The 21,888-nt window shown below is 40.7% G+C and overlaps 1 non-coding gene across 1 annotated transcript in view; it reads right to left on the bottom strand.

The window, feature by feature from the left end:
* Positions 1-11,991: 11,991 nt before the first annotated feature.
* The window catches only part of LOC108900992 (SRY-box transcription factor 1a), a 36,700-nt gene continuing 26,803 nt past the window's right edge, over positions 11,992-21,888 (bottom strand). The window contains exons 2-3 of the transcript XR_007813656.1: positions 19,754-19,802; positions 11,992-13,062 (exon numbers count right to left, since the gene is read on the bottom strand). This is a non-coding gene — a transcript (SRY-box transcription factor 1a). The remainder of the gene's footprint in view (positions 13,063-19,753; positions 19,803-21,888) is intronic.

Below are 21,888 nucleotides of genomic sequence, written 5' to 3'. Positions count from 1 at the left end.
AAAACTATTAACTTCTTCCCATTTTTTAGGCTTATGGGTGAGGTATTGGATTTTATTAATTGCACAGGAGTACTGGTTGAATTCTGGTTGTCTGGGCATTTGATGAAACACTGAGCTGACTGCTGTGCAATTGTCCAGCAATACCTGGATCCTATTATGCTGTTGATACAATTTACCCCTGTGTCAATGCACACAGTCTGTGGAAAATGGAGAATATGGGGCATGGGATGAGGTTTGTGACAAACAACTGCATTTATTTTGAATAGGCCATTAACCCTGCAAGGTATGGGATATATAGATATTCTAGCTTATCCCAGAGGAGGAAGAACATTGGCAAACAAATACAGATATGATTATGTAAGTATAAAAGCTTTAAGTATAAAATGCTACAGAGTTGACCACAGTTATATCATTTGTGTATAAAGATTTAAAACAGAGCTCCTCCTGTTTTTAATGCCTGACTTCTAAATATAATTAATGTCTATCCATTCACCAGAAGTTTATTGCTTAATAATAGTGGTGATCTACTATACAGTTAGTTGTTGTAATAGGAACATTATTGGATAGCCCATCTGATGTTCCCACAAATTTTTGTAGAAATAACTTGAGATATCATTATAAAGTCATCCCTCCTTTATGAATCACATACTCTAGAGATGCTTTGTGTATCTTGACAGCATCCAACTGGCCTGTTTAATTTGTCTGATGTTATTTGTTTTAGATGGATTATGAGCTTTGACAGTGAATTGAAAGGTTTATCACAGATTCATAAAGGATATTAGTATATTACTTGGATAAATTGGAAGCTTACATGATAAAGTGACAGGTGGTCATGTGAAAAAGAGACTGTAGGATAAATGAGCAAAGACGAGCTTGCAGTAATATCAGGTATTTGGTGCCATCTAGTGGCCATTATGCAAAAACACATTCGTTGTCCCAAAGCAGCAATGCTCATATGTGCACCATGGCTCTGTTGGTGTAGATTTAGGTAATTTGGCAGCTAATTAATTGCTTTGATTAGCCATAATTGGAGGACTGTTAAAGCATGAGTTTACCCTGTATCAAGGGAGAACAAATTAACAGAAGGTGACAATTAGGTCTATAGTGTTTTGTCTACTCTTTATTAATTCATGAAACTTCAACAGTGTCAACGGCTACATTAGACTGATTTGTTGTTACTTGACTGAATGAGTTTCTGAGTGTGTTTGGTGTGCGAGTGATTGCTTGAGTGATTTAGCTGATGAATGAATGAAAGTGCATCAGAGTGAACCAGCTTAGAGGGTTTATGTGTGACCTCTCGACTCATGTCAGAGGTTAGTAAATGTGGCAAATACAGCTTGTGAGACTAAGATTGTGTGAGTAAGCACTGCACACACTGCAGGATGCCAGTCCCTCTCTGAGCAAAGATAATAGGTGTGTTTGTGTCTCTGGCGGTGCTTATGTGCGTCACATGCTTTCTCTCTCCATGCCCAGTCTGGGTGCCAAGAGAGGGGCTTAAACCTGCGTCTGGAGATGGGAGCCGTGGAGATCCCAGGGAGCGGATGCTTGGCACCGTGAAATAGGATTTGGGAAGGACCAAAGCAATGAAGCGGGAGGGAGAAGAGCAACTGCCAAGTCCTCTCTACGGATTTGGTGCCCCCCTCCTCACCCCTTAAACATATTCAGTTTGTACACGCACACACGTACACACACACACACACACACATGCAGATATGAGGGAGAGAAAGAGGGGTGGGGGGTGGAGGGTGGGTTGCGAATGGAAAGGGAGAGAAAAGAAAAGCAGAGAGGGGAGTATAATAAGAAGAACAGTGTTTGGAGCAATAACATAGTTCAGTCAGAGAGACAGTGACCTGAACATGTGTTCCTCACTGTAACCAACTCATACAACTCGTTAATCCTGCCATGGCTTTACCAGGTGCCTACTGCCTGAGCAACTGTGTATGTGTGTGTGTGTGTGTGTGTGAGTGCATGCCTATATAGGCTATGACATGTGAGCTCATTTCTGTGCTTGGTTTCCTGCATGAACACTGTAGATCATCTTCTATAAGTGACAGATAGAGGTTGACAAGAAACAGAGAGAAACAGGAGGGAGGAGTGGGGAAGTAAAGGGGCAGGGCTACTCGCATGGCTGTCAAAGTAGGTGATTGATTTTTCCACCCCCTGTTATCGAGACCAGCAGCCGCAAGGACCCCTAATACTCCCCCTGTCTGACACACACACACACACACACACACAATATCAGCAGCTCAATATGCAGAAAATAGGCCTATCCAGTATCGTCTGCCTCTCTCTCTTTCTCTCACGTGGTCATAACAAATATCTAATCAGCATAGTTGGCTGTGTGTGTACACAGAACAGAGAGAGAAGAAGAAGAAAGGGAAAACATTGTTGGCCAGACTCGCCCGTAGCTGACAGAGCACAAGAAAGGGAAAACAAAATCACTTATGAACCCGAGCACAGATGACTGAGGAGCTGAGATGATTCAGGAAAGCAAGATGGATGTATTTAAACGGACGCTTCTCTGCAACTCTGTTTCATCTCACATCTCTAATGTTTATCTCAGACTGTGCGGAATTCTGATCTGAGAAGAGCATCCAGTGCCAAAGTTGATAGTGTTCTTAGCTTGACCTTTGGAAATGTTGTTCAAAATGGTAAAATCAATACACAGTGGAAGGGTGGTAACAAAAGTTTCGAGGCAAAACAGTAGAAACCCTGCATCGCTCTCCTCCTCACACTTCCTGTTTCTCTCCCTGCCCTCACCTCTCTTTCCTTTTCTTGCCTCTCTTTCAATGCCCTCCTCAGTCCCCTCTTGAATAATTTCTTCTTTTTCTTTTCAATTTTCTACAAAGGACTTGTGCAATTTTGCCATTACTTGTATTATTGCTGGTGGCTGCAAACCGAGTCTTGGCGCCATTCCTCAGGGGTAATTGGAAACTGCAGGTGTGAGAGGGCACATTAGCATACACAAGCCTTGCACAGCATACTACTTTGGCCCTAATGGCAGCATGAAAAATACATCTATCACGCTAATGCTGAAGAGACAGATGTGCACTGTAGTTAGACTGCTGAGACTGGTCATGAAAATGTGATATCGTGTGGCGTTAGTGAGCTTGTGCACACTTTTTTTTTTTTCCAAAGTGTGTCTGTGTATGTTTGTGTGTGTACCTGACCCAAGGAGGGAGGGAGGAGAGCGAAACAAAGTGATACGGAGCATCTGATGTCTTCTAATATAAAGAAAATGTACAAGTAAAAGATGTATTAAGTGAACCACTGTATTTGCCTTACTCAAAACAGAGGAACAAATATTTGATGGATTTCAGGCCAGGGCCCTTTGAAGACACAGGGGTATTTGAGAAATGATCCACCTCAGCGCAGCTCTAACCATAATGTGAGCTTACCTGCCTGTGGCTAAAAAAAACTGCACAAGCAGTAATCAATAAAGGAGGATCAGATCAGAGAGAACTCTGAAAGATATTTCATTATTTTAGAGAAAATGTGATGAAAAGTGACAGAACAGAACACATTAGAGGATTGCTTTATATATTCATAGAGGGAAAAGTCACTGAAAAACTGTTCCTGATACTGAGCTCAAACTGTTTGCATTACGGAAGTATTATGGCTAAACTGCATCTGTGCAGGTGTAGCTTTGGATTGAATTTGAATAGTCAAGAATGAGAGGAAAACTGCCAACAGTCTTATCTTAGGCAAATGTTTAACAATATGCAGGTAAGATGGAAGAAGAGAATACAGTTCACAAATGTTCATCATGTTAAATGGGATTTTTGTCAGAGAAAAAACAAATCTTGTGTTTATTTCAGTTGTTCTGTACTTTTTTACTTATTTGATTTATTTTTATTATTTGAGATGCACACTCACACAACAGTAACTTGACCAGGCATGCTCTCTTGAAGGACATGTCAAAAGTTTGCTTTGCAGAAAATATTTATGTAATGTGTGCCAACAAACTTTGGCACCAGATGGACTGTTTTTATGCTTTTACAGGAGACATCTGGTTTATTGGGTTTGTGTTTCTTCATTGATAAATTACTGCTAAAAGCTTTGACTAGGCCGATGGCTTGATAGCACAAACAAAAAAAAAAAAAAACAAAAAAAAAAAAAAAAAAATAGACAATGTAAATACTAATCATGCCTATTTGTAAATAAATTATTATTTTGACCGTAATATAACCTGAGTACATGCAGTTCAACTTTTTGACTGATTATACAGGAAGTTAATAATAATAAGTTAATCATTTTTTGTTTTATTTCTGTTTTGGGTATAGTTGAAAATTGCAAGTCAGCACTGTCTGAGAAAATGGTCCTGAGTAGCAATGACATCATCATCACCACTGTCAAAATGGCGACCACTGAGGTGAATAGGGTGGGTGTTGGACAAGTTCAAATCCACATTGTACATGAAGGCTGATTTTCTCAGACAGTGCATGCAATGAGAGCCGCTTAACTCATTTCCTTAAAAGTTGAGTTTTGGTGGGGTTTGAGAACAATGGAAACATGATCAGTGAATTATTTACAATTCAACACATGACTCACTTTCTCAGTTACCACAGGAACATCAAAATAAATACGTGAAATAACCGAGTTCACCCAAGTCTGGTGATATTATCACTTTATTCACCACAAACAAGAAAAAAAAATATTATCCAAATCTCATTCATTTATGATTAATTCAGTCAACCGATAATTTCTGCCATTTCACCAAATTCGTAATTCTAGAAAACCCAAACTGTCAGGTATGTATGGAAAATCTGTAGGACATCTATGACTTCTTTAAATATTCTTTAAACTTGTGTGTTATAATGATTGCCTTGACAGATTACTAAGGAGAAGACCTGATGTAGAATGAGAACATGGCATACTGTTATTTTATTTGATAAGAAGAAAAACACAAGTGGAGAAAATCTGTGAGTGTTAATGAGTGTGAGTGTCTTATTTGTGACGACTGTTATCAGGTCTACTGCTGGATGCTACTCTGTTACTCTGTGTGTGTAACAACATATAGTCATGTGGTATAGTCAACATCTATGTTGGATATTAGGTCACCATCGTCAGAGTCTCCTCTGAGTTTACCATATAATCACAAGAAAACTTTATTATAAGTAATCCACCACAAAATGCCATGTGTAAGGAATAAAAGAACAGCAGGAATAAATGAATGCTCAAGTACTGTAATGATATCCAAATTGTCAAAGGTATTCTCAGGACATTCTGTATATCTGGATATACAAGAATGTCGCTGTGGCACACTAAAGTAGAGCGACCAATTTCTTCCTAAGAGGTTAAATAATAACCCATTTAGACCCCCCATAGAGTATGAACAGGGTGCTAACATGGTTAGCAAGTTGAAGGGGTACACACAAGTCTGTATGTGTTATTACCATATCCACACACACACACACACACACACACACACACAGAGACTTGCAGGTTCTTTCTTTGTCCTGTCTGCAGTCTATAGAAGAGCGCTGAAACAGCTTGTTAAACAATGACATCCACTGACTCCCAGACCCCCCGCTAAGCACATCTCCCTGCATTTAGGGCTTCATGGAAGCAAACCAGCCATCACTCCATCAGTTCTTCAGAAAGGCTGTAGTTACTTCACGGTGACACACTTGGACTACCTCACAGAACATACATGTGCACTGTGAATATACATGGTAGTCTTAAAAATGAACGCAGCTACCCTACCTGCAGCAGAAAATAACCAAATTAGAATCCAGAGTCTGCCTAAGAATCAAAATGGCACTGAAATGATCATTTTAATTTTTCCATGAATGCATCTTTTCAGGAGAATGTGAATACATATCTATTACACAAATACATCAATGGTTCTGATGAATTTGGCCAAATGTGAGTCAGTGAGGAAAAAAGTACACACACACACACACACACACACACATATATATATATATATATATATATAAAATAAATGCCTGCTTATTTGATCTGGACGTTCCAGTGTTTGTTTAGGACGTAAACTTGTGAGGTGCTGCTCTGTGTCTGCATTTATTGTAAACTAGAGCTAAATGCTGGAACAGACATGATAAAATAGTGTCAGATAGGGTTTGTGCAGTCTAGTATTTGTTCTCTTTAAAAATGTGTATGTGCTAAGTGTTAAATGTCTATGTGTGCATGTGTTTCCTTTGCAGGAGGTCAGGATACTCCTGCGCTGACTGACGGTGAAGGATTATTATGGGATTAAGGGTGTCTCGGTTACCACTGAGAGATGATAATCACAGTGGCTGTCCTCTGATCTCTACAGGGATAGCAGCGTCAATCAAACTGGAGGCACTCAGAGACGAGGGGGAACGCTGCTGTGAGCCGTCAACACGTGTATGATGTTTTCTCGGGACTGGGCGTCACATGTTGTGCTCATGTGTGAATGTTTTGTGTGAGTTAGCTTTAAGGTAAAAGAAAAAGGAGGTTTTTTTGTTTTGTTTTGTTTTTTTTTTTCATCTTGCCAGCAGGTGAGTGAATTTATGTTTTATGGAAATAAAATATGGCTCTCACCTCCCTCCCTGCCTCCAGATGGTCCCTGTGGAGAGAGGGTGATTATCTGGCCCATCTCAGCCAGGGAACTTGAGAGTGTTGATGTTGGGTGGGCAGTGCGGTGCCACGCCAAGCCTCCTGTCCCCAGGAGCCTGAATACGATCCCCTTTACCTGCCCCCTGTCTCTGGTCCTCTTCCTCCCTCCTCCACTCCACCACCGGCTAGACTTACTGCAACTCCCCTCTCCTCCACCTCCTCCTCCCCCCCTCCTGTCTCCGCCCTGGGATAGACTTTCTTCCACCTGACAAGGCTTGGCCTGGATTACTGGAATACCTGGACAGGTAAGTCTACTCAGGAAGGTGTCAAGTGCATGCATGTGAGTATGTGAGGCAGAGAGGGAGAGAGGGAAAGAAAGAGAAATAAAGAGGGGGTAGTTTGTAATGCTTAGCAACCTATCAGGAGCAAAACAGCAAATTGGCACAACGCACTTGTTGGGAACTTGGCAGGGCACCCTGTTCCAAAGTCCTCTTTAGTAATGCCATGAATAAATAACTAGGGGTCACCAGCTCTGTTAATAAAGTCTTCCTCGTTTTGATTTTCAATCTTCTCTCCCTCCTTTCTCTCCCCCTCTCTCTTCATCATTCTCGTCCCGCCTGCTAATTAGGCCAGGTCTTCGGTTTCCCTGCCATGTGTGATATGAGTTTATCAGAGCTGCCTGTCAGGCTGCAGGGGTCAGACAACGGTGTCGCCATAAGGGAGAAGCAAACGGATCAGAACTACACGAGATCCCAGCTGAAACATTTTGTTCTTCAGCTCAGAGAAGCTATTAAAAAGCTCAGAAGAAGACAGAAGACTTTATTATGGCACTGCTAAATGATATTACAACTACTGTCTTGTATGTAATTGTTTCATTATTATCAATAGTATAGCAGTAAAAGAAGGACCACCAGACACACTATTTAATTCAAAAATTAACTGAATAAAGCTAGGGGTAATTTCTTGCTTGCGTGATGTGACACTAAAAAACATTTCCACAGGTTTTCAAAGAAAAGTGCTCTGCTAAGAACTTATTGTGTTTGTTGACCAAAAGAAGGTAGCTCCCTGTGAACTCAAAGGTTCAACGTGTCACATCTCTCAACTGATTTTGTAATTATTCTATCATTTCTTTTTGAAGCATTCAGTGTTGAAATTTGTCACAAATGCGCAACAGCAAATAAAGTCTGTCTATTTTCTCTTGGATTGTCAAAAAAAGAGAGAGAGAGAGGGGGAGACTCAGGCAATAGTCTGATCATCACTTGAACTTCACTTTCTGTTTTAATTAGTAACTTTTATTCTCTGATCTCATACATTTTTTTATGAGACAGAAACCTGAAAGGTTGGTCTTTCTGAATCAATTCCAAACTATTTATTTCTTCCTTGAAACGTGAGTTTTTCAAGTTTTTTGTGTTTGCCACAGAGTTCATGGCATTTTAATCATTGATACCATTCTATACTTGGCTTAACAGAATGTCAGTGTGTGCTCTCCAATTGCATGTAGGAATGACACGATGTCTTAAATTATCTGTGTTAAATGCATGGCCTCTTTAGAACAATGTCTGGAGTTTCATAAACCAAAAAAAAATCCAGTCTGGATATTCCTGTGTTGAATTTAATAAAATCAAGTTATTCCTAATGTTACATTTGTTACAATTCTGTTCCTTTGTGAAACAAGTAATTGCCGTCGAGCTCTGAACATCTTACATCTATAAAAGATTTGAGCTCTATCTGAAAGAATAAAGAGAAAGAGCCCCTTTCCTTTGAAGCCTTCTTTTACTGCAAGCAGCATTTGCTATAATATTATCATTTGTTCTGAAAGGTTGATTTGTTCTGTCTCATTTAAAATTACCCTCAGTTGTGTGAGATTTCTATACATTTGACTTTTTTAAATTTTACATTTTCTATCGGTCCTGCAGCAGATCACTAGGACACACTGCAGTGCATTCAAAAGAGGGCAGTGTAACCACACACCCAGGGTTTGCTATTTCTGTATCCACTTCTCACATAAACTATATTACACATGACATATACCTACCTCTATGTTTGCTATTTGCATTACTGTTTTAGGGTCTATGACAGGAGTAGCCAGGCACTGAGTAAGTGAGTGCATATACATCTATTTTGGTTCAACTTTGCATCTTTGCAAAGCAAACCTTTTCAAAAACCAACTTGTTTTTTGTTGGGTTTTTTGTTTCAAACTGATAATCTATTTGTCAGTGGCAAAATGGCTGTGGAAAAAATGAAGTATGACTAATGTGATTTCAACAGACATTTCAACAGTCAGATTGAAAAACCCAGTGGTCAAGCTGTGAGGAAAAAGCTGCACCTGGTAATTGCTGCAACGCCCACTGACCCCTGTGCAGTGTGCATCGGCATACCCCTCGACTACATGTAAGAAAATTGCTTCATAGTTAGTGCATTATTGTTTCAGTGATCGCAGAGAGGTTGCTTTGCCAGGCCCTGGGTGGCATCATTAACACAGTCTGGAGTAACACGTTTAAATCAGATGGCATTGTCACAGGTGTAACTACTGCTGTTCATGCATGTGATTAATGTCCCCTTTTTTGATTAATTTCCTACGTTGGCTGAGAAGCCCTAGCATTTGTGATTAATGAACCTGCAAACTAATATAATATAATGGTGGTTCGGTACATATTTTGTGTGTGTGCGTGTGTGTGTGTGTGCATTCTCTCTATGACTACTACCACTGCCCAGTATCCTTCAAATCCTAGTCCGGCCAGTGGTCACAGGAGTTAAAGTGTAGCTAGTGGGAATTACACACAACATGTGGCCTCCGCTTCTTAAAAGCAGACTTGTCATAATGTGGGCAATATATTGGACCACTACAGTAAATCTGAAAACAAAGCAGAAGAAAGAAAGCAGACACAGAAGCTAGTGCAATCCTAGAATGTATAGTTAGCGGATACATTAATCCAAATACACTGACGTAGTTCTGGTCCCATGGGTCTAAGCTTCTATCTCTGCCTGAGGGTTGGGAAGGGTGTGACCAAGATGTTGCAAACCAGAGCCTCACTCTTCCACTGTTCAGAGAACTGAAGGGGAAAAGAGTGTAGTACAGCTTGGTTATACTCACTGTTGACCTTTTGATGTCTAAGTCAATATTCTCTCTCTTTTCTGCTCTCAGGCTTCTCCCCTCCACACCCCACCTTCCCCATATCCCCAGTGGTGACAGAGACGGAGGACACAGGGGTCTGTAATTAGCTGGTTGACCCCGGGGTTGGGTTGTGTGACCCCGGCAGCCGTGAAGCGTAGATCCAGCCTGATCAGATGAGTAGTTCTGAGGGATCAGTGGTTGAAAGACAGCCGCCTCCGCACCTCAGCCAACCCAGTCACATTAGCCAGCGCGGCCGAGACGGGCACAGTTACAGGAGCCCAGCTGCCGAGCCCAAACAGAGTCACAAACACCTGTCTCTGTAGAGTACAAACATACAGACACATGCTTTTCAACATCCACAGACACTGATGCGGCTGCAAAACACACTACCTGCCACCAGTCAAGGAAAGGAAAGGAGAGGGAGGGGAAGGGGAGAGGGGGGGCTGAGGGGTAACCTGACCTAGGTAGGGGGAGGATAAGGGAGGGAGGGGATGGGAGGCGAGGGAGGAGCAGAGCTGGCCCTTGGTCAAGTGCCTTGTATTCCACAAACAGATCGCATCCAGTTACACTCTACCTGAGAAGCCGAGCCTAAGGAGAGGATTCAAAGAAAAGCATGTGGATCTCCCTCCCTTTGGTGCGCCTTCTTAGTCTAATGGACATTTCACTCTCAGAAAATACACTCTCATTTTTCTCTGAGCATGTATATAGGGATTTAGTGAAAATGAAGGTCAGTTCATGTGTAGTTGTGTTTTTTTTTTTTTTTCAGCTGCAGAAATATTAAAAGCATCATGTTGCCATCACAGACATACCTAAGAACAGGTCGATAATTGGTAAATGTGGCTCAGCTGTCTTTGCTGCCTTCACTACTCACTACACTAATTAAAAGCAGTGAGATGGGAGAAAGGCGGAGAGTGTCATCAAGGACACGCTGGGAGACGTTCACCTGAGACGGCACAGTCACTGGCGCTCCGGGCACATCAGTATGACCTGATCGCCGGCGCTGTTTGAAGCTGTGACAGAGAGAAAGAGAGACAAAAGTGTCTGGATCTGAAACTGTTGCCCTTGGGGGGAATAAAGAGATAGAGAGAAGAAATAGAGAGGGGAGAGCACATGAAAAGAGAGTGAGGAGGAGATGGAGACAGGGCAAAGAAAATTTTGGTAGATGTATGAGTAGAGGAAAAGAAGCAAAGAGTGCATAGAGAAAGGGCAAAAGGGAGAGTGTCCTCTTCCTTGCCCGTGTGAAAGTTGAGGCCTCCTCTTTAGGGTACTTATCATTTAGTCTCACTTTCCATTGCTCAGCGCTCATTCATTTCTACCTCTTTACCTCTCTCAAGTCATCATGTTTACACAAGCTGTTACTGCCATTTCCCTGTTGTCTAACCCTCTGCTGTTTTTCTTCCTTCTTTCCCCTCTTTCTTTGTCTTTTTCCTGCTGGTTGGAAATCTGCAAGGCTTGCTCATCGGCGCCAGCCTCTGTTAATCCCCTCCCAAAGCACCTTAGCAACGCTAGGAATTTAGAGATGCTAAAAAAAAACACACGACGACAACGACAACAACTGTTCTTAACACTGGGCTCATATTGGCAAGTGTGGCCACATCTTGAGATGTGTGTGTATTTTCCATAAGTAGTTCAGAACAATCTGGAAGGGTGTGATAACCAAGGATCTCTCAAGAGTGTGTACGTGTGTGTGTGTGTGTGTGCGCATATATATGTGTGTCTGAATGTGTGTGCACGGAGTGGGAGTGTATGTTTATGTGATATAGTTCCTATAACACCAGCAACCTGGTAATCACTGCATGTAGTCACCTGAGATTCTCATTATCTTGTCTCTGTACACGTTCTGTCTGTGTCTGAGTGTGTACCACCACACACTGCTGGACTTAAGTCTCACAAGTGCTTGTCTTTGTGTGGCTTCGCTGCACACACCTGAATGAGTCAGTGATAGACCGGGAGGCTAAACGAGTGAACAAAATATAAATTATCACAAAAAGTAGTGAAATAATTTATGTTATTATGGCCCCAACTTTCATGTTAGACAAATTCTTTGATGAAAAAAAAAAATCAATAAAGCAAGGTTACATCACTCATAGCAATTATGCTATCAGTTATTTTTCATTTGTTGCCTTTGAGGTTTTCACACACCAAACACCCTCCCCCCACCCCCACCCCAACCCCTCTCCTTCTCCATCCAAAATCAATTACTTAGGGGCAACGGTAAAATAATTGAGGGCACATTTAGGCCTTGAAATTAATACATAGTTTAAATGCTACAACTTTTCTGTAACTTCTCACTTTGAAGTATTAATTTACCTCTCAAATTGAATATGAAAAAATGATGGAAAGGACAATATTTTATTCTTGGGCAGCAATAAGATACAAGAGTTTATTTAATACATAATCTGTTTTTTTTCAGCAGAAGCTTTTTAAGACAACAGACAAACAGACAGTTGAATGTAATTGCTGAGTGTATAACGAAGACCTGGCTCACAAGAAGCAATTTAATCCATCAAGAAGCCTGTACTATTAGTTTATTTTTTGAAAAAATAAAATAAAACAGAAATATACATGACATGTACACCCATGCACAACAAAGATGTTAGTTAAAATCTAATAACATATACAAATAATAAATGTTAATTTCATTCCTTACTCTTGATAAACAACAGTCGGCCAGAAGTTTGAGTTAAAATGAAGATCACCTGTTTCACACCGTTTCCACACTGACTGAGGCCTGTGTCCGGTGATAATCAGATCTGGCCCTATAGAGCCAGATCTGCATATGTTTCCTACTGGGCTGGTCAAACAGCACATTAAATACACTCAAGGCTGTAGAAATATTCATTACAGGGATTTTGATGGATTTTACAAATCTGAAAATGCAGTGGGGTTCCTGGAAAACATGCCAACTGAGGGGCTAAGAGTATTAAGACAGTGAAGCTGGCTCCACTGAAACAGAATAGGGAAGGAGAGCTGCTGCTGCAGACACTGCTGTGTGTGTGTGTTTTTTTTTTGTAAGTATTTTTTTGTTTGCTTGTTTTGCTGAGATAGGTGAAAAATAGAGATGTAGGTGTAGATTTTTATTACATTTGCTCTTTAGATAAACCACATCAGAAAAAAATCCACATGCTAATCTGACACTGTACTTAGATACAACACACTTTTCAATAATAATAATAATAATAATGATAATACTAATAATAACAATAAAGGGGTTTAGAGTGGGAAGCATCACATGGGAAATAGTGAATGGAGGAAATTTGGGGCTCTGACTGTTGCTGACATTTTCCAAAAGGTCTTTTTGCCCACCTAACTCCTTGTGCTCGTCGTAATGATGGCCTGCCAGAAGAGGAGACGAGGCACTATCTGCAAATCACAGTGATCCATGTCCACTGGTGAACACTTTGCTGGAGGAGACAGACAGAGAAAGAGGGAGACAGACAAAGAGAAGAGGTTGATATTAAGGATATTAAAGGTCAAAAGTCAATTAAAGACCTCACAGGGCAGAACACACAGAACCGCACAGTTTCACATTTATGGTTATAATATCACAAATACATACTGTGTAAAACATATATTCATAGATAGAAGGAGATGCACACACACACAAATACATGATCCAATCAGCTGAATGCTTAATAGCCAGTATGTTAACAATTCAATTACAAATTAATCAAATTTATCCCATGTCTTAAACAGCCTGACGGCTGACAACAATCTAATGGCCGTGGAAACAAATTGAGTAGGGTTATAATCATTAAGAACAATTTATCTGTACTCCTTGGACATATTGCTGTGACATACACATCCTTCACTTGTTCCAATCTGACCTATCTAAATGACCCGGTTTGTTGATCACTTGACCCTGCAGAGTTCAAAGGTCAGCCAGTTCAAACAGCTATCAGCATGCTGCAGGTTGCAGCAGGCGCCATAAAACTGCTGTTTCTTATCTGAACTCTTTGACCCCTCATTAACCCCATCTCTGGTGTTTCGAGAATTATCACCTGCCACAGAGGAGCAGAAATCCTTTACAGCATCTGGTGGGTTTGTATGTGTGTGAGCCAGTGATAGAGAGACACTGCAGGTGCGTCGAGTCAGTGAAAGTCAGTGAGAGTGAGAGACTGCCAGTCAACAGTGAGCTAGTTGTGATGTGTCTAAGAATAAGACTAAGAGCCTATAGCTGTATAGCTGTACGCTGCAGTGCTAATGTCAGCATGCTAACATGCTCACAATGACGATGCTAACATGTTATTGCCGTATCCACGTCTTGGGGGATGGATGGTAGGGCTGAAAAAGATTTCCATGTAAACAGTTTATGAATGTTCACTTCATTGAAGCAGTTGTAAGATTACAGAATTGGTTGGGTGGGTAAGAATTAAAATACTGTGTGTTGACATATAACAACAGTATTTAGCTGATGTGAGGCATCAGTCTTTGTTTGGTTTTCCAGCAACTCCATATTATTAAATGCTAAGCCAGATATATAGGAAAAATTCAGAAAAATCCCAGTGATAATTATGACTTAGAATTTGATGTAACAGCTATTTACAAGTCATAAAATGCAATTACGCCAACACAAAGTGGACATTAAAATTTTGACCATATGATGGCTGGATGAAAAACTTGTGAGGTGAACATGTATAGTGTATCAAATTTCGAGGCAATCCATCTGGTAGTTATGTAGTTATGAGATTTTTCATTAAAAACAAAGTGTCAACCTCATGGTTTAGCAGTCATATCAAAGATAACATCATCTGAGAACCATGTATGGCTGTAAAAGGAACCTGTGTTTATTATGATTTAGAGATATTTCACTGTGTAAGTGAAAACTTTGACCTCCTGCTGGCGCTAAAGGAAAAGTCAGGAGATTGGCAACATCATTAGGATTCATACTCTGGGAACCAGTGAATTCTTATACAAAATTTCACAGCAATACATCTGGTATTTTTTGAGATATTTCATTTCCAGGAAATGTATTATCTCCATTTAGCGTTAAGACCTCTGATTATGCTACATTTGCTAGTTTACACTGAACCACACAAAGCCCATGTAATGCTGGCCCGGCTGTGTGATTTTATCCAGCATGCTGGTATTGTGGAATCAAAGGTGTGACGTATAACACAGCAGACACTTTTTAAACAGAACAGCAAGGCGGAATATTCCCATCTTGAACAGGCCGTGTAAAAGGGGCTATAGAGGGGCTATAGAGACTATAGACGCTGAATCACTGTGCTGCAGTGACAAACTAGGCAGCAGGAAGCAAATACTGCTGTCATTTTTAGTGTTTTCAAGTGGGAGAAATGAATGAGCAATAATGTAACTGTACACTAAGGAGGTTCCATTTTTTTGAAACTACTCCAGCTCAGCTTTCCTTAAAATGTTATCCTTATGATGGTGAACCTGCTGGTTAATTAAAAAAAAAAAAAGAACTCAGCTCATCTAGTTTATTGTATTTATTTAGTGGGGAACAGGAAGCCACTTAGTTCATTACAAGACTTTATTCTTAAGTCCCTCTTTACTCCCTGTAATAGTTCAACCTGTGCTACCAAACAACCCTAAGTTTGTCTGCCTCTTAAACTCCATTAAATTAATTCTTTGTGGTACCATTTCTGTTGAAAGAGAAGAAAAAAATTAGTAGTGAATACTGGGTTAAAGATCCTTCCTTTGAGTACACAAACAGGAGGACTTTATAGGATACTTAAAATTGTGACCCTTCCTTGTTGCACACAGGGACCTTAAGCAAATAGGGTTTAACTCTAAATGATCCAGGCTTGTGTGATTATTTGTATGATTTTCAGAATTAGCATTTTGTGCCTTTGTGTCTGATCTAAGGAGGACTGATGATTTTAAATGTCTGAAGAGACAGTTTGTCTTATGCCCTCATACCAACGTCTTATTAACTTCATGCTGGAACACATGTTCAGTGTGCCAATTATGACAGCCCAACGAGGTAGTTTACATCAGTTTTCTCTACATTGGCTTCTCTAACTAGCACAGCTCATTCTCATTTGATCCATTGCACCGTCATTATGACACTGTTGTGGGAAATGAGAAGTATGCTCACTGGAGGCATACCGAGATCCCATTTCAAAGGAAAACAGCAGTTTATTACAACTTTGGTTTTTCTGTTTTAGTTTTGGACAATGGTTATACAACAATGTGCTCAGCAAAGTAAACTCAAAATGCTACCGACTCACTAATCATATCCAAAACAAAGCAGGATGCACAACAGTCACATAAGTTGTAAACAAGCCAACATTTTAGCCCTCTGAACCACTACATTTGTGGGTAAAAAACTTAAGTGAAACCCATGATGTCACAAATAATCCATAACTGAAAAAGGAGTGTGCATAGCTATGGCAAGTCAGATTTGGAGTCTGTAAACTGTCATGGATGTTTATAATAGACAGTTTGGGTATAAGTTCTCATTTCACCTTTGCTTTCTCTTCCAAATAAGCTTGGCTAACCTGTGGTTTGTTTTAAACTGATTGTCTGGCCTCTAGGGTTTCTTGTCCCGCTGGATCTATTTATTTGATGTTGCCTTGCTTTGAAATAGCAGCACTTACATGAATGAATAAAGTGTTGAGACTCATGGATAGAGCTACAAAAGAAAAATTCAAGTTGTAATGAACTCTTTCTTTTTTTCTTTCTTTCCTGGTAAAGTGGAATATGAATTGTAAGGATATGGTGATGAATCATTACCCTCTTAGCCAGTCATTACTGGAGTTATAATTGCAGCCATAATTCTGTATCACATCATAAATATAAAAATGTATTTCAATAATAAAACATGAAACACTAGTTTTACAGGAAAGGTTGGAAAGGAGACCATGACGCACAGGATTAATGTGCCCGGCATCTCCTGAATAAACAAGCAGAATTTTGAGTTATAACAATTTGATGTGTGCAGAGGTGGATGGGCTTCTTCTGTAGCAGCCTGGTGTCATTTCCACAAGATTTTATCCAAGATAAACACTGTGGATCATTGTGCATGTTGACACTTCTCAAACTAGAGGCTGCAGGTTTATCATATATGATAAATAATTCTGCCTTCAGATAGCAAGAAAGAAAGATTTCTACAGATCAACACAGATTGCTTTACTGGCCTTTTTGCTATATACATTTAAAATTTATTTACATGTGATGCTCAGTATTTAGCTTAAATTACCAGCTGTGTAATGTCTATTTACAATGCAGGGGTGGGAGGAATTGAGGGGATGTTAACCAAAATGAGCCAAAGAGTTGAACCTAGTTTTGCTTTTGCTGCAATTTGATGTCATCTGGCAAGTTGCTGTGTTGGCCAATTACATATGTGCACGAATGCAAGCCTATTCTTCCAATTGGACTCCCTGGATCACTCCAGTCAGTACGCTTATAAACACATTAATATTCCACTATTATTCTGAATATCAATATGACAATATTCAAAATTTAATGTGGGTCATGTAAACACCATATTCCATTTGAATATGGTGTTCTTTGGTCATGTATACAATGCGTTTGGAATATGTGTCTAAATTGGGAATTTTAGAGACGTTTGTGAAACAAGGCCTCCTGCCTATTTATGGTCAGATCTGTGTGTTGTACACAAACCAACTATACAACAGGTTGCTAGGCTGGGGCAGAGATGCATGCCCATGCCAGTGAGAAAAGCCCACATTTCTGGAAGGAGGGAGAAATGCACCTATTTTTAAACATTACAAAAGATTTGGATATATAATTAAGTTGTAGCTGTATCTTACATTGATTGGAGTGTGCACAGCTGCATATAAATGTGAATATTAGTGGATTATTCACTTTCATACGCCATGGAAAGAGCTTGTCTTTTTTGGGAAAAGATTTAGCAAAAAATGAAATTGTTTGTGCACGTGAATGTAGTGACTGTCTCACCAGTACATCAAATAACACACCCCTACCAGCACAACCCCTGGTGTTGATCTAACGCAGGGAAAATGACTGTTTGAATGCAGCCTAAGATCCAGTTTCCATCAAAAACCTACAACTTGCTTTGTGCTGCTTCATTTGAATGAAACACCCACTTGTTTGTACCTCTCCTCCCACTTGTGCCATGTGCCGTCTCAGCATTAAATACAAAGATACAGAAAAAAGGGGAAATCTTGCTACCTTACTGCTTCTCTTTTACATCCTTTATATCATAACTGATGTGTTAAGTGCAACTTCAATAAAATAGCTACCACTGTAAACAACTCATTCACTTTACTTAATACATTTAGCTGCTAAATATCATTGACTGGCAACATTATTTTTCTTTCAAAACCATTAAGTGTAACCTTCCTATACTGCAGAGAAGTCCGAGGTGGGAGGGTTGGGGTGGGTGATTTAGGATATAAAGTACACAACTATGGCACTGAAACCCATATAAAGAATTTGACACCCAGTCTCCTACCAGCTGTCAGCAGCGGTTTCCACTTGGGGCAATGGAACAAGCTGAAAATGCAACACTGGCATAGCATCATCATAAAGAGTTGACATCTATGCTAACAAAGTGCAGCCTATTGCCCAGGGGAAACGTTTGGGTCTTAAGCTGCAAAATACCCTGCTAAGTTCACCAGCTATTTTCTGTGTGTCTGTCACATCGGGTCACCTCTTTCACATTACACATAGCCATTTGATCCATTCTTACTATAATTATGTTGATGAGTACATCTTTAACTATTCTTATGTGCAGAGGTGGCCGACCAAAAAACTTTTATATGAACAAACTTTGAAACAGTCGTATGATTTTGTTTAGGCTGAGCAGTTTAAAAAAATCAACCTTTTTTAGGTCCCATGAACAAACATTGTAGGTAAATTAAATATGTTCAGAAAGTTCATTTAGGTATACCAAACACTGTGTTGGCAGGGAACACTTTGCTGATATGCAGTGTTTTTCTTTAAAATCTACTTGATTTAAATAAATTGATTATCACTGCTGAGTTGTTTTCAAAGCAGTAACTGGAAGTCATCCTCACAAAGCCCCTCCACCTGAGATGAAATTTATATCCACTGTCTAACTTGGCCTTATTTACTGCAGGACAATTAAAAACAATTGTTTTCTCAGCAGATTTTCCAGCTAGAGCACTTTCCTGTTCCATATTACAGACCACAGATGAAAAATGTGGAAGATTTAATGGCATGAAGAGTTTTTTTGAGATTCTTATACATTTCAGATTAAATGTCATAAAATTAAAACAAATACCTGACACTCCAGAGAAAGCTTTTATATCATAATAAAAATCATTTAAAGTGTAAGGGTTGAATCAATTAATCAAAGGCAAATGTCTGTGTTTTTTACTGGAGGTTTTTAGAGGCTAATGAAAATCTCTGAGGTGCAGGGTTGTGTTTGGGGACTTTGGATTCATCACCTTTGTAAAATCCTGGCTACAGCCCAGATTGGGAGTCTCTTCGTCCTTTCATTCAGTGATGGACAGTGAGGCCACTCAGTATGCTGCACCCCCACCCTCCAAACTTCCATCTTCTTCAAACTTATTCTTTCCTTTCTCCTCCTTCCTCCGAAAAATCCCCGGTTCCTGTGGAGTGGCTGGTTTTGTGTGGTCTCAGCACTGCCCCGTTTTTATCACTCCTCTGACGGGTTACCCCGGTCTCCCTCGCACCTGCACCGCTCCCAGGTCCCTACAGGAATGCGCTGGGGCTTGTAATCGCCTTTGTGGGGGCCATTGAGTTGTACGGCTGACTGAAACTTCCCAACCTCACAGCGCGCTGGCCGCTGAATGGGGCTCAGCGTGGGGCGGCTCTCCAAACCATAGCCGCTGCCAAATTCCTACAGTGGCGCTCCACAATCACTCCCACACAGGCCCCGATATACCGCCAGGCAGGAGGGACGGAGGGGAGGAGGGGGGCTGGTGGTGGTGGCGGTGGGTCGGGATGTGGTGGTGGTGAGTGTGAGTGCATATTGGGCAGAGATATGGAAAAGTCTGCGTTTAATTCCAAACAAGGCGGCCACTTATTACGTTCTATCGCCATTCTGGATGGACATGGCCCAAAACATTTATTGAGTTTTTTTTTCCTGTCTGTTAAAGTGAAACAGTGATTTTAACTTCACAATAAAACATTTTTAAATTGATTTCAATATCTCACCTCTTGTCAGAAAGTTCCAGTGCAGATGCTATTCCAACAACGGAGAAATCTGAAAAATGAAAAATAGAAAATGAAAAAAAAGGTATTTGGTGAATGCTGGGCAAAGTTTTTGAAAATAAAGCAATTTCTCATAACTTTCAGTACATTTGTGCTGCGTTTCGGTGCATTAGGTCTGTGCGCCGGCATACAGCGTGGTAGCTGTGGGTAGATAGAGCAGCACCGCAGGATTAAGAGGCAGCAAGATTGTTAAACATGTCAACGTGTAATTGCACGATAAGGCCCTTCCGAGGAATTCATTGGCCCAGTTGCTTTCTCTATTCCGCGCTAATCTCGCCCGGCACATTCGCTCTGTGCAATCTGTCTCCATAATCTTCTGTGACAGAGCGGGCGACGCGAGCAGGCTGCTTGGTAATTTTTTTAGGAAAGGGGGGGAGACGCGGAGAAAATATGCAGAGGCGTGATAAAGTGACGCTAATTATCCCCATTTAGGACAGGGAGTGCAAGGGATCGGGGCTTTGCGAGCAGCCGAGTGTGCGCTGGAGCTGATGGCCTCCTAGCACGGAATATATCGGTGGCTACAAGATAAGAGTATCGCACGGTGGAGAGATTTATTGGCCGGTCAGCTAAACACACCCGCGCGCACTCTCGCGCACACACACATACACACACACACACACACACACAAACACAAACAGGCGCGCACAGACACACGCCCACATATTTACAGCTGCCACATAGCCCGTAGTATACGTTGCACCCTACACTTACCGCTCTTCCACCTCAAGGTGTAATTTATTCGGGTTAAATTTGCCAGAACGCTCCTCTTTTTAGCCTGGCGATGCGCCGTGACGCGCTCCGCCTCTCCGGGCTTTCAGCGTTAATCCGCATCTCTTCACATCAACAGATAAGATAGAAACAGATGCAAAACACACGAGGAGGCCGTCCCCTGCCATACGCTGCGCGGTGTAGTGCGGAGAGATGTCTCCATAGATGCACTTTCTTTTGGGTTTTGGAATTTAAACTAATTTCCAGATATTGTTCCTCTGATTTCTTTCAATAGATTAACGCGCAGCCAGACGTTACACGCTTTACTATGAGGCCTAACAGGTTTAATTGACATACCATGCAAGGCTTCATCAGTGTGAAATAGGCCCTTTAACTACGTATTTGAGATTAATTGATTTTTTTTTCTTAAATGCCTAAGTAGGCATAAATTTCCCTCATTTGCATGTGTATGGCTATTAGCCATATGAGGCCTACAGGCAATAAAAATGTACATGTCAAAACCAGCTGTGGCCTATCAAAAAACGAAGTCATTTTCAGACTTAATTTTCATTATTCTAAGAGGATTAATAATCTTAATGACACGGGTATCTTTTCTCTTAAACACCTATCTGCTCCACAGTGAAGGTGTTTTCGACACCAAAACTCTCAAAAAATCGTCTAAAATCAACCATGTACAGCTTTGAAATTCTGATGAGTCATCAGTAACCCCACTTGTCACGAGTGTGATGGCCACTGGGAAGTTTAAGTCCGGTCTGTTCAACAGTTTGGCTGTGCGGTTTAATGGCTGTGCTCGTTGACATCGGGGTTAAGCGTTTAATCTTGAATTATTTGTTGCTGTTTTGTGCAGTGAGTGAAACTTTTAGATCAAGATAAAGCGGCATTGTGTTTGTTTTCCTGCCTTCACAATAACACACGGTTTATTCCCCACAGGTTTCTTGCAGCGGTCGCAACAAACTTGATAATATTGTTTTTGTTTGTGCCTCGCGCAGTTTTGCCAGTTCCCTTTCCTGACTATATCAAGTGTTAAGAGTAAAACACACAAACATCTCGCCTTACTGCTTCTCACATGATTGGGGCCATGCAGTAAGGATAAAAGCCCGGGTTCAATAACAGTTGTTATAAATGCTTGTTAAACTCCTGATTTATCGTCTTTGAACACTGTGTATTTGATTTGCAAGATGACCAAAATGAAGCTTAAGAAACTGAGATTTTGTGACGCTGACAGTGTACGTATTGTGTCTGAGGTCTGCTGTGCTGTTGATCGCCACGTAGCAATCAATACATAAATTCACATTATCTTGTAGGCTCACTCTCTTTTTCTGTTCAAAACTAAACAATTAAATGGCAAA

This window comes from Lates calcarifer, linkage group LG1 (assembly GCF_001640805.2).
Source record: "Lates calcarifer isolate ASB-BC8 linkage group LG1, TLL_Latcal_v3, whole genome shotgun sequence".
Taxonomy (NCBI): domain Eukaryota; kingdom Metazoa; phylum Chordata; class Actinopteri; family Centropomidae; genus Lates; species Lates calcarifer.
The sequence above is the reverse complement of the archived record's forward strand: the minus strand, read 5'-3'. Positions and strand labels throughout refer to the sequence as shown.